Raw genomic sequence first — 13,314 nt, forward strand, 5'->3', positions numbered from 1 at the left:
AAAACAACTTTCAAAGCGCTCTTCAGAGCGTGCTTTGATCAGAATGTTTACAAAGCAGCAGCTTTACAAGAGGTTCCCGAGCATCAATCTTGATTAGGGTTATTTACCAACACAGCAGCAGTGGGGGAGGCACCTCTGGAGCTGCACTTCTCACCCACAAATCCACGGGCTGAGCTCCTTTCCCTGCCCTCAGAAAAAGGAAGTCTTCATTAAGCTCGCAAGACAAAAGACAACAATGGGGCTTCTGAAGTGATTCCTGAGGAAAGCCTGGAATTATAAACAGAGCCAGGGAAAGGATTGCTGGAAAAGGGCCTGTGACTCTACTTTTAGTGCTAAAATACAAGAAAAAGAGTAAAACTCAATGCTAAGAGCACACAGAACATGATTTAATGTTGAATTTGCTGGCAACAGCAACATGGGAAGAGAATCTTGACTCCATGTTTCAGAAGGCTGAATTATTATTTTATTATATATATTATATTAAAACTATACTAAAAGAATAGAAGGATTTCATCAGAAGGCTGGCTAAGAATAGAAAAGGAATAATAAAATCCTGTGACTGACCAGAGAGTCTGAGCCAGCTGACTGTGATTGGCCATTAATTAGAAACAACCCCATGAGACCAATCCCAGATGCACCTGTTGCATTCCACAGCAGCAGATAACCATTGTTTGCATTTTGTTCCTGAGGCCTCCCAGCTTCTCAGGAGGAAAAGATCCCAAGGAAAGGATTTTTCATAAAATGTGTCTGTGACAATTTAACATAACTGTGGCTGATTGTGGCAGCAAATAATGGAATCCTCCAGGGCTCATCAGGACCAGGAATCGTGGAATCCTCAGGGGTTCTCCAGGGACTTTCAGGATCATCAAGTTCAACATTCAACTGAATACCCCCAAACCCCCTAAATCATATCCCAAAAAGCCAAAATTGCACAGTTTGAAGTCTTCCAGGAATGCTTTACACATTTCCACTCCCACCAGCCCCTTCCAGTGTTTAACCACTCCTTCACTGAAAAAATTCTTCCTAAAACCCAACCTGAACCCTCCTGGTGTGACATGATGCCAAAATATTGATCAGATTTATGCTCCTCCCTCTGATTCCAAACAGTGCAGAGGAATTCCAGGCCAAAATAACCCTGACCAACCAACCAACACCAGAAGCCTCCCCAAAAACCCCAGCCAGTTTAATTTAACCAAGATTCAGCTGGGAGACACCAAAATATGCACAGCAGAGCACATCAAGAGGCTGGGGGAAACCACCAGGAACACAAACAGTGAGTCAGAAGGAGAGACTCGATCCCAAAAATCCCTTCCTGTTCTCCCAAGGAGGCACCAGCAAGGAGCAACCCAAGATGTCCAAGTCTTTACAAGGGGATTGAGCTGAGGGCGACCCTTTCCTGACATTCCTGAACCATTAAGGCCAGCAGAAGTGTGCTCCACACAAATATGTTGAGCAGTAAAACACAAATATAAACCCCAAAATGGCTCACATCCCCTCCTCTCCTAATTCAGAAGGTAATTCTGATTTTCTTCCCCGCTCTCACCCATCAGTGCACTCCAGCAGAGCTGCACGCACATAAAATGAGGGCAGAGAGGGTTTATTTAAAACACTGAGCATCCATTCCCTTCTTCAGGTTGTGTTTTATGGGCTTGCATGAATTTTGGTAGCAGAACACCAAGATAAAAGGCCATAATTCAGTTTTCTCTTGACTCTCTCTGTTTGCCTACTGCAAATCTCTGTTGACAGCCTTCTCTTCTCAGCTGCTGCTGATTTAATACAGCTGCAGCCTCTCTCCCTCCACCTCTCCTGGAATCTTTTCTCGCTTTTAACAGCCCCAAACCTTCCTTTCCACTTCCACTGGTTATTTAATTCCACGTGCAGCACGTTTGGGGTACTCAGTGTAGTAAATATTACACCAACTGTGCCACACCAAGAGGAAAAGAGCTTTGTGAGCCCCTGAGATGAAAGCAATTAAAGGAGTAACTTTATCTGTGAGTATTATGAATTAACAGAAGGAAATAAAGGCTGGATTCCCCAGCCTGGACTGAGAGGATCTGCTCTCTGATAAAGAAATACAGGAATTAAAATAAGAGTAACACTTCTGACAGTTCAGAATTGATTAGGTGGAGGAGGTTATGCCTTAAGAGGTTACAGATTGCACTGTCTTGCTTTGTTTTATGTCCATTTTTTGTACCTAACACGCTACCCAGAGATTATTAGGGGGTAAAAACCCCAACACCACCCACTGCCAAGGTCACCTGTGCTCAATTCCCTCAGACCACTGGGCTGGGAAACAAAGCTGAGTTACTGAGGGACAGAAGGAACTGCAGGGCCACAGCCCTTCTGTCACTTCACCTGGACAGGTGAAAACTCTGAAAACAGCAGCAGGAAAAAAGGAAAAGAGCACAAGAAATACAGAATGGGAACATCCCCAGGGACCCCACACAACTCCACTGTCTGCCTCAGGGCAGCACCTGATGAGAAATTCAGATATTTCATGTTTATTCTGCTTCTTTTTCAAAAATACTCAATAATTTCGCACACTTCACCCTTTTTATTGTGATGCTCTGGGCTGGCCCTGGGGTCCCTCCCACCCTGACCCGCTCTGGGGCTCTGTCACTCCAGACCTTTCAGAATTCACTCCCAACCAAGGTTTTTGCCATCAGAGGTTTGGATCCTGCACCCTGAAATATGGACCTTGACATTTCTGCGTTTCTCTACGTTCGCTGTTTGGTCATAAAGGTGTCAAAGGCAGCAAGAAAAATTCTCTGCACCTGCCCGATCCTATTTTATAAAAAAAATCAGAGCAAAGTTTTCACAAAGTCACACAAACATAAAAAGTTGCAGCTCTTCTGTGAATAAAGCCGAGTTTGATGGAGCAAAGTGAGCTGTGAAGTTTCAGTCAGAAATTCTTTCCAGAGTTTGGATTTCTGCTGGATGCAGGACTGAGCTGCACTTCACTAAGCTGGAAAATTTCAGGCATCAGGATTTGCTTTTGTCTATCTGGTACTTTTCCAGCAAGCAATGAACTTTTCTTGGGTAAACCAAGTTCACAAGGGCAAGGCCAAGCTTGGAAAAATCTATTCCTGGCTTTGCACCAATAATCCACCATTTTTCTGGTTTAACTTCGTGACCTTTTTCTCCCAAGTCAGCAGAGGCTGCCAGAAAGCAACTTGGCCTTATAATGAAGATGTTAGGAAGGAGTGAAAGGAGATACTAAAAGCAAAAATATTTTTTAAAAAATCATTAGTTCTGAATATTTTGAGGTTCAAAAACATTTTTAAAACATCATTACTTCTGAATATTTAGAGGTTCACATGACTATTTCTTTATGATTTAAGTGGATTCCAAACTTTTTAAATAATAGTCGTGATTATTTTTAAATAACAGTCACATCACCACTTGGAAAACCGTCCCTGCTGCTTTCAGTCAGAGCAGACAAAAATTGCACATTTTCAGCTCTGAAGAAAAAAAAAAAAGTTATAATTGATATGAGAAAACACAGAAATATTTCCCCCTCTTCTCTACGCAGGGATACTAAACAAGTTCAAGTATCTCAAGGAGATGAATTATGCTTCCAACAATTTAACCTTCCATATTTAACTATTTTCAGGGAAAACAGCAAGATATTTTAAATATAGAAACAAGTAAAAATGGTTTGCCTCACTGCAGGGTTTGTGGCTCCTCACACCTCAGAGAGAACCTCGTGCAGGTGTGCAGCTCCCCAGAAATGCAGCTGCGCTGAGGGGAAACTCCTCTGCAGAGCTGGATGAACCAGTGCAGACTCTAGAGGGAGTTCTAACTTTGCCAGACTTTCCCCCTTTCAGAATTTTCATCGCTCATTCACCACAAAACAAATAAGTAACAGGAAAAGGTGAATTTTTCCCAGGGCTTCTTCCCCTGTCCTCTGTCCCTGAGCGGAGAGCGTGGCACAAGGATCCTGCTGATACTCAGATTTCTGTTTCCTTTTTTACTGGATCATGATGGAGAGGAAATGTGAATTTTCAGCTGGTTTTGGTGACTCTGGTGCTCCCCCAGTGTGAACATTGCCCCAGGTCACAATGCCAGGTCTGGGAGATTTGTGGTGATCAATGAGGATGAACCCATCAGAGAGAGGTGGGTGAACACTGGAGAAAACAAAGACCTCACAAACACAGCACTGACTGCTGGGTATCAAGAAGCCACAAAAAAGATAAATTTTCAGTATTTCTGTATATTGAAGGTGAGTTTAAACATTCTAAAACTGCAGAATTCCTCTGCTTTAAGGCACAGCATCGTGGCAGCTCCTCTGAGCTGAAGAAATCCACAACAACTGGAATAAAGGCAGGTAACCCTTCATTACTGTGGTGTCCTGTTAATCCAACATCTCCTTCACTTCTGTTATTAATAAGTGTCTCAAAAACAGATTAAAACTTTCCTCTTCCAGTAAACAGCAATTTACAGTGAGGGGAAAACAGCAAAAGCCACAAACACACACAGTCCTCAGGGATGTTTTCCACCTGCCTAAATATTCTTTAACCCACACACACACAAAGATATGAGCATTTTTTTTTTTCTCTGAGGATAATGTGGCAAATTGCAGGGACATAAACTCAAAGTATCTGCAGGTAAACTCTCAAGAATTCAATATATGGAGTTTAGGAGTTACCCTATGTTACCAGAGAAGAAATAACACTTCAGACAGCTGCCTGCCTCTCAGCCTTTATCTCTCTCTCACTTCTGCAGGGTTTTCTGTTGCCACAGCAGCACCAGAACCCACAGAAAATTCATCTGTAACATCTCTGAAGCACAGCTGCCCCCCAACCACTCACTGGTTTCATCTTAAGGAGTAAAACCACTCAAAGCTTACTCACTGGAGCAATGAGGAGGGGGAAGAAAGCAAACTGCACTTAGAGTGATTTCTGAAGGAGCACAAAGAAGTGTGCTGAGACAGATACTCCTTATTTTTCAAGTGCTCTTCCATCCTATTTCCCAAACTTGACTCTGTTTCAAGCCAGCGCTCAGGATGGAGCTCAGGTGAACTTGGGAGAGGTTTGCAGGCACCAGGAACGCTCTGCCGTCACACTCACTGCTGAGCCACGGCAGGGGCTCAGGGCTCGCCCATTCCTGCTCCACTTTGTGGATAACCAGCAAAAAGCCTGCAATCCAATTCCCAGAAGCATTTTGGGGGGGATATGACAGGCAGCACAGAAGCCTGGAGGAGGAACTCCAGCCCTCCCATCTTTTTGCTCTTTCCCTGTTTTCGAAGCCTCTCCCCATTACCCAGAAATTGAGCCTTTGCACAAAGAGCATTTCCTTCTCCTCGATATTGATTTAGAACCATTTTTCGTAACAGGCTCTGAATAGCAGGGGGAAAAACACAAACCACATTTTGCTCCTGTCCAAAGGAAGCAATGGGATAATGGAGTGGCTGAGAAAGTGTTTTCCCCAAAGGCTGCAGCTCCTGGCCAAAGACACTCCACTCGAGCCATGAAGGAAATTGCCTGTTGGTGTAAATATGCCAAATGCTACTTGGACACTCCACGGCTGCTCACAGGCTGAAATATTCCTTCCTCGCTCTGGATCACAAGCTTTTTATTGCTGCTGGCACAGCCTGTGACAGCAGGGAAGGGTTTTTTTGGGCACTGCAATGCTGAGAATCAGCAGGATGGTGCTCGAGCAGAGGGATGTTGGCCTGAGCAAGGGTCACAGGGCTGGTAGGGACAGCAGGAACACAAACCAGGCCTTTGCTGTAATAAAAATCAGAAATAAACCAGTAGAACAGAATATATTAGGGCTTTATTTTTTGAGGGAGAGGTATGCTGGCTCTGCCAGGCACCCAGGCCTCTACTTTTTGCTTTATGTGTATCTATCCCTTATTATCACTTACTAAATTCTTAAAAACATAAGAAGAGTGGGCTGCACTTCTCCCAGCACCCATCCTCAAACAGCTGCACCAGGACATTCTGAGCTCTCACAGCACTGAGGGAAAAGCCACGTTTCATTTCCAAATGATTTTTCCTATCATCCCCAATGATGATACTTTCATTTGAATTATTTGACACTCATAAGCCAGTGCATTTCAGTGCCCACTGATGGATGACTCGTTACGAGACACTGATGGCTGGGTAATGTGTCCTAAACCTAACCTTGAGACAATGGGAGCTCAAAGCATCCCAGAATTGTATTCCTCAGCAGGAAGCAAGTTGCACAGCTGACATATGGAAAGGCCAAACCAATCTTCCGTTCAAAAGAAACAAAAATATTCCCATTGTTTCAACTGTTGACTACTGTAAAGCATTCCGTGAGTTTCTCAAGAGCGCTTTGGAATTCCTTCCTCACTTGTAGAAGCACAGAACTGCAAGAAGAAAAACCTCGGCATCCTAAAGAAGGAAAACCTCAGCATCCTAAAGACACCTGTGACATATAATTAACCTCACAATCACCATCCTTAAAGCACGATAAAAATTGAGTAAATAATTCCGATGGGAACGCGATGAGCTTTATCATCATCTCCCAGCCACAACCTTCATGAAACCCCCTCAGTTCAATATTCCAAATGATTTCAGCACGCAGGGACCCTAAAACCCTGCAAAAACCTCTCCTCTAAAACCCACCTGGCTGCTTTGTCATGCAGATCTAGCGAGCAAAGGTTTATGAATAAAAGGAGACTTGCGGCTCAAGCAGCATAAAGGACAAATCTCCACAGCTCAGGAGAGAAACACCAACACTCGCATGTGCTCGGACAGCCATAAATCAGCCAGATCGCCTCCAGCTTCTCTTCCAACATTGTACTCAAATTCACAGGTTGTCCTTTGTAGGAGAACAGGAAAAAATAAAATCCTAAGCGCAGGAAAGGAGCTGTAGAAGCGCAGCAGATTTATGGAGCCAGCAGTCAGTTGTCAGTGGAGAAGCCGTCAGCTTATTCATTAGTCTGCCTCCACGCAGGAGAAATAAAGAAAAAAAATAAAGAAACACCAAAATCCAGCCGCTGTGACAACTCTTTAACAGCGGTGGTTAAGATTAAAGGCAACCTCCAGACCCTCGCAGCCTCTAAAATACAAATACACACTTTTATTCCAAGGTGCGCTTTCATCCCATTTCCCGTGCTTTGCTGTTGTTGAAATCAGCATTGCAAAGGACATCTCTGCGGAACTTAAGAGGATTTGGGGGACATCAGAAATACTCTGCACATCCTCCTTAGGCTGCTAAACCTAAATGCAGAGGATTTCTTGGCTGCTTTTCTGTGCAAAAGCCGAGGTGATGGGTCAGGAGCATTTAGCACCTGAGTCGCAGTCAATGAGCTGGTAAAGCGCGGCTTAAACTCCTCTCAATAGCACAGATCCCAACGCTTTTGAGAAGCTGAAAATCCCCAGGGAATTGCTGAAAAATAAAGTCCAAGCAGGTCATTTCGTGAGCGTCAAACAGTCTGGGAGGCGGCGCCCTAAAGCTCTGGAAAGTTGCTTTTTAGAAGAGTCAAGTAAGAGGGAAAAAGAGGAGTTCAAACCATTTTTCAAAGGACAGGAGAAATTCTGAAAGGTCTTTTCCAGCTTGGGATATTCTATAATTTCCACCACTTTGATAAAATGACAGAAAACACAGAAGAAGTTGAGAGGGAGGAGATGCAAACAAAACTCAAAAGTAGAAGTTGTCCTCTGCACCAACAGTTGCCATCTCACCACAAGAACAAAGCACCATACTAGATTTAGATTTCTCCAAGAACTCAGAAAATCCAAGGAAATCTAGGCTTTTTCCCTGAGGGATTCACTTTCCCAACACACCTTCCAAGTATTATTTTCGTAATGTTTATGCGAACGCAAAAAAATGCCAAAAAAAAGTCCACAAACCCAACCACATTAATAAAAAACCAAACATCGGGGAAAAAAAGTAAAATATCAATATTTTTGTGAGTTTCTAGGGAAAGGAGAAACTTCAGCCCAAGTCCGGCACGTACCTCTTCACACCCTCACGCATGATGTAATTTAAATTATGAAGCAGAACACTAATGATAACTTTATCCTCCCGCTGATCACCTCTCTTGGGCAGCTCCACATTAACACGAGCTTGTTCTTCCCAGCTCATTGAAATCAGCATTTCCTTCAGGAACAATCCCCGTGAATAATGAGCCCTGGCTCGTTTTCGTACCGCGGTGATTTATTTCGGGGTTTCTAAAAGCACAATGTTAAGTTTCCTGACAGGGAGCAGCGTGGCAGTGCCAGCCCCTCCTGTTTGGGGGGTTTTGGTGGCTTTTTGTGCGCCCCTGGCCCGACACGCGTGGGAGCGAGTCAGAATTCCTGAACATCTTCCCACTCAGGCCTCCTCGGAGAGCTTTCCCCTCCTTTGTCCTTCTCACACGAACAAATGTTCTTTTTATTCGCTGCTCTACAGGTGAGACCCCAGGAGAGGCAGGGGCTGCGATGGGAACGAGCCAAGGGCGCTGCTCCCACCCTCAGCATTTATCGCGTTCTTGTACTAATCCTGAGCTTAACACCATCAAATTCATCAGCAAACCCCAAACAGGAGGGGACTGACCCTCACTGGTGCTCCCACCCTCAACATTTATCATATTCTTGTGCTAATCTGAGCTGAGCACCATCAGATTCCCCAGCAAACACCAAAATACAAAAGGACTGACTCTCATGGGTGGTTGCACTTCTCCCACCTTCAGCGTTTATTTAACATTCTGTTGTTTTAATCCTTTTGGACTTCAGCTCTGAACACCCTCAGATTCCTCAACAACCCCGAAACAAGAGAGGACTGACCCGCACCGGTGCTCCCACTTCTCCCACACTTTAATTTGTTCATCATTCTTTTGCACTGATTCTGCTGGGGCTCAGTGCTCAACCATCAGATTCCTCAAGAACCCCAAAACAGAAGATAACTGACCCCCACTAGTGCTCCCACCCCTCCCACATTGAGCATTTCATTATAATTTTGCTGTTCTAATCCTGATGAGTTCAGCATCAGAATCCTCAGCAAGCCCAAACCAGGAGGGGACTGACCCCCACCAGTGCTCCCACTTCTCCCACCTTCAGCATTTATTTATCATTGTGTTTATCATTTATCTAATTTATCATCTCAATTATTTCTCTTTTATCTAATCCTGCTGACTTCAGCGCTGAACACCATCAGACTCCTCAGGAACCCCAAACCAGGAGGGGGCTGACCCCCACAGCTCAGCCTACCTGGATTCCTGGGCACAGCTCCCACCGTGGAGTGTGCATTTTGTCCTTCTGTCCTTCAGGAGCAGCACTCCACAGCTCCCTCCTGGAGCACCTGGAATGGGAATGGCCCCTAACGAGCTCATCAAGGGCTCCCACCCCTCACTCAACCCCTCCGGGCTCCGGACCAGCCCCTTCCGTTTGTCCTTCCTCCCCCAGCCCACCCTGCTCTTTGCCAGCCTTTTCTCCTGACAATGTTTCCTTTAAATCCGTCCGGAGCCGAGGTTGAGGACGCCTTTTCTGTTGTCCCCATTTTCTCCAGAGAGCTGGAGAGGGATCTTCACCAAGGGAATGCGGTTCCAGGACCAGTGGGAATGGCCTCACAGTGACAGAGATTAGGTTTAGATGGGATTTTGGGAGGGAATTGTTCCCTGTGAGGGTGGGGAGTTTACCCAGAGAAACTGCCCCATTCTTGGAAAGTGTCTAAAGCCAAGTGGGACAGGCTTTTGGAGCAACCAAAAGTTTAATATTCCCCCAAATCCCTTCAAGATCTATTTTACGTCACAGCTCCTCTAGCAAAAGATCATGGAAGCTCCTTCAGCAAAACATCTATGCAATTTCCACAGAAATTCCAATTTCCCCCAGTTTTCTTCCTGGCGAAAAATTAGCAAACCCATCCATGATGTTTTTTCCCGTTTGTAGTTTGCTAGGGGCTCCAGCCTGTGTAAATAATGTCAGGGGCCCATTTTATACCACCATCCATAAACTGTGCCAGCAGCAGAGATCCCGTGGGCACAAACAGTTGTTGCACTGAGAGGTTCCATAAAGCCAAACCCTTGGGGTGTGCAATCTGCCCAGAGCTCTGTGACTTGTTCCAAACATCACGACCTTGGTCATTATTTAAATGATGCTGCTCAGATTCCCATCTCACCCGTTGCAGCAGCAGCTTTGAAATGGTGCTTCTGTATTTTCAGACTCCTGCTGTGGCTCTGGAAAGGGTTTTTAATCCCTGTGAGCTGCAGTTAAGGACAGCTCTTGTGGACAGGTGAGGTGACACCATAGTTCCTGAACATCACAGGCACTGTGAGAAAAGCTCTGGGCATTAGTCTTGGTCTGGGATGTGTTTTAATGATCCGTCTGACCTTCTGTGCTTCTTCTCCAGACTCTGTGCCCAGCTCTGCTGGGCTGCTGTCGCCACCTCCCTCCCCAGCTGGAGAGCCCAGCATCTCCTGGTGCTTCCAGGGCTCTCCAAGGTGTTTCAGTCCACCCTAGCCAAGGGTTTTAAAGCCTTTCTGCTAATTCAGATTGCACCACCACCCTTCACACAGCCATCAGTGGCACCATGGACGGAGAGAGAGGCCAGCTGAGCTGTGCTCAGCTCTGGAACCCCAAAGATCAGGACAAGGAGTTGCTGGACCGAGGCCAGAAGAGGCTGTGAAAATGATCAGGGGGCTGAAAATAGCCTGAGAATATTTGGGTTATTCACCCTGAAGAAGAGAAGGCTCCAGGGAGAGCTCAGAGCCCTTTCTGGATCCTAAAGAGGCTCCAGGAGAGCTGGAGAGGGACTTGGGGAAAGGGATGGAGGGACAGGACACAGGGAATGGCTCCCACTGCCAGAGGGCAGGGCTGGATGGGATTTTGGGAAGGAATTCTTCCCTGGGAGTTCTCCTGACATTGTTTTCAGTTGCTCAAGGTTCAAAGCCCTTTCCCAGTCCAGCTGTGCCAGCTGCAGACCTCACCACTCGCCCTGGCATCCTTCTTCAAGTGCCCAGGTCGGGATGAGGAGCTCCCAGGGAACTCTTCCACACCATGGTGCCCAAACCCTAAATTGTTTTGCTTCTAGGCTGGCCTAGGACAGGTTCCAAGACACTTTCCTCTGTCTCATCCCCTTCCAGCTTCACAAACAGTGCAACTGAACACTGAATTTGCTTGGGGAACTCTTCAGGAGTAAGCTGTACAAAGAAGGGCTGGACAGATGGAAGGAAATAGAGAATATTTCCCTTTTTTCCTGTGCACTGGATGCAATATTGTGATCAAATTATTTCTGCTTCTTGTTAGATCCCAAATAATACGGAAAAATGATCAGCTTCCACACCCTACAGCAGCCCTGTCCCATAGAATCATGGAATCATTAAAAGTGGGAAAGCCTTCCCCCAAGCCATGTCCCCAAGCAGCACATCCACACATTTTTAAACACTTCCAGGATGGTGATTCCATCCCTGCTGTGGATGCCACTTCCAGTGTTTCACACCCTCCCAGTGAAGAATTTTCCCCCAATATCCAATCTACAAACAATGATTAATTTCTCACAACTTTTCAGTGCCCAGGCTTAACCCAGGACTGGGTTCAGCTCCCCAGTGGGAAAAGCCAAATCCTCAGGCAGCTCCTTGGGAAGCTTTAAAGGCTTTTCCAGGAATTGTGGATTTGGGTTCAGTGTCAGAACTGCTCAGCATCCCTTGGCACCCTGGGTTAAATGAGTAAATAAAGAGTTTTTACCACTCTGGATGTTAAACCCCTCCTGGAAACCTGGCCACAAGTGCAGAAATGAGAGTAAGGCTGAAGCTTTGTGTTTCTCTCCTTAAAAAGATTGGAAGCAGCTGGATTTTCATCTGGTAGCCCTGTTGCAATCCCAAGGAGGACAATGCAATTATCCACCTGAGTGCTAATTGCAGGAGTCAGCCAGTTGTGCACAATTGGGATATTTATTATCCATAATAGATGGGTCTGGAGCCTCAGCTCGTGCCAAGCAGCTGTTTGTTTTCCTGGAGACAGCTGTTGTTGGGATTCAATCCCTGGTTTTTCCAAATGTCACAGGAAGAAACGTGGCATGTTAGCTCACGGTTGCATAAACTGCTCCCTGGAATTAACAGCATTTCAGAAAACCACTCACAAATTTGCATTATTAATGAAGATTACTCATTGCCATCATCATGTTTTACACTGTGACCTGACAAAAACTACATTCAAAAATGACTTTGAGGCAGCACAGAGCTATTTTTTACTCTTAATTTTCGTAGTAAGTCTCAATTAGAAGTTAGATCTCTGCCCTCATTCAGAGTATCTTTAATTCCAAACAGGTTCTACTTGTTCAGTGTTACAGCAATAAAAATTTAACTGGGGTAAGAAGCTCATTTTACAAGGTCCAAAGACAAAGAGAGACAGACAAATAAATTAAACTAAAATGCCAGCCTAGAGCAAGGGCAGGTAACATTTTCCACATGATAAGTAAATAAATAAATATAGAAAAAAATTTCAAAATGCAAGTCTTTTCTTTCTCATTGAAAGAAGTGATTAATGCCTTTGAAAGCGCCATGGCACAACTTTGCCAAACCAAAGTCTGAGATTTTCAGAAAAGAGGTGAAAATTTGGGCTCTAAATCATCTTGGCTTGGCCCAGGACAGAGAAGATCATTGAAAGATCAATTCCCTTTTTCAGTGTCTCAGAAATGAGCTTTTCTTCCCTGCCTGGGCCTCATTTTGTTTGTACAATTAAAGCCGAGTTTTCAAATTTGAACTGCGTGATCTATTGGAGCAGCAGTTTTAAACTCAGTGTGACTTTACAATACTTTGATAAGCCACCAAGAGAACAGAATTTTCTTGCCATTTTGCCAAGCCTGCCTTCTAAAAAAAAAAAATATCTTTTTTTTTATAAAAAACAATGAAATGAGCGCACATAAATAGGAGAGGGGACACTTTCCACCATCCCAGGGTGCTCCAGCCCTGTCCAGCCTGGCCTTGGACACTTCAGGGATCCAGGGGCAGCCTCAGCTGCTCTGGGAATCTCTGCCAGGACCTCCCCACCCTCCCAGGGAACAACTCCTTCCCCAAATCCCATCTAAACCCATTTTCTCTCATTTTGAAGCCGTCCCTCGTTGTTTTATCACCCCAGTCCCTGTTCAGCTTCCCTGGAGGCCCCTTCCAGTGCGGCTCTGAGGTTTCCACACAACCTCCTCTCCTCCAGGCTGAGCATCCCCAACTCCCCGCGCCTGGAAGGGCCGCCAGCCATGGAACCACCTGTGGGGAAGAGTAAAGGTAGGAAGATGTTCAGAAAGCTGTAAAAGCAGGCTTTAAAACAGAAAGAAAACTAAAAACCAGCTGCGGCCACAAAGTCTGAAAGTAGAAAAGTTACAATAGAGAAAGCAAGGACAGGAACCAATAGCTTGAGTGTTTGGCTT

Source organism: Melozone crissalis, unplaced genomic scaffold (assembly GCF_028551555.1).
Source record: "Melozone crissalis strain CALT ecotype California unplaced genomic scaffold, PUWL_Pcris_2 ptg000034l_1, whole genome shotgun sequence".
NCBI classification, from domain to species: Eukaryota; Metazoa; Chordata; class Aves; order Passeriformes; family Passerellidae; genus Melozone; species Melozone crissalis.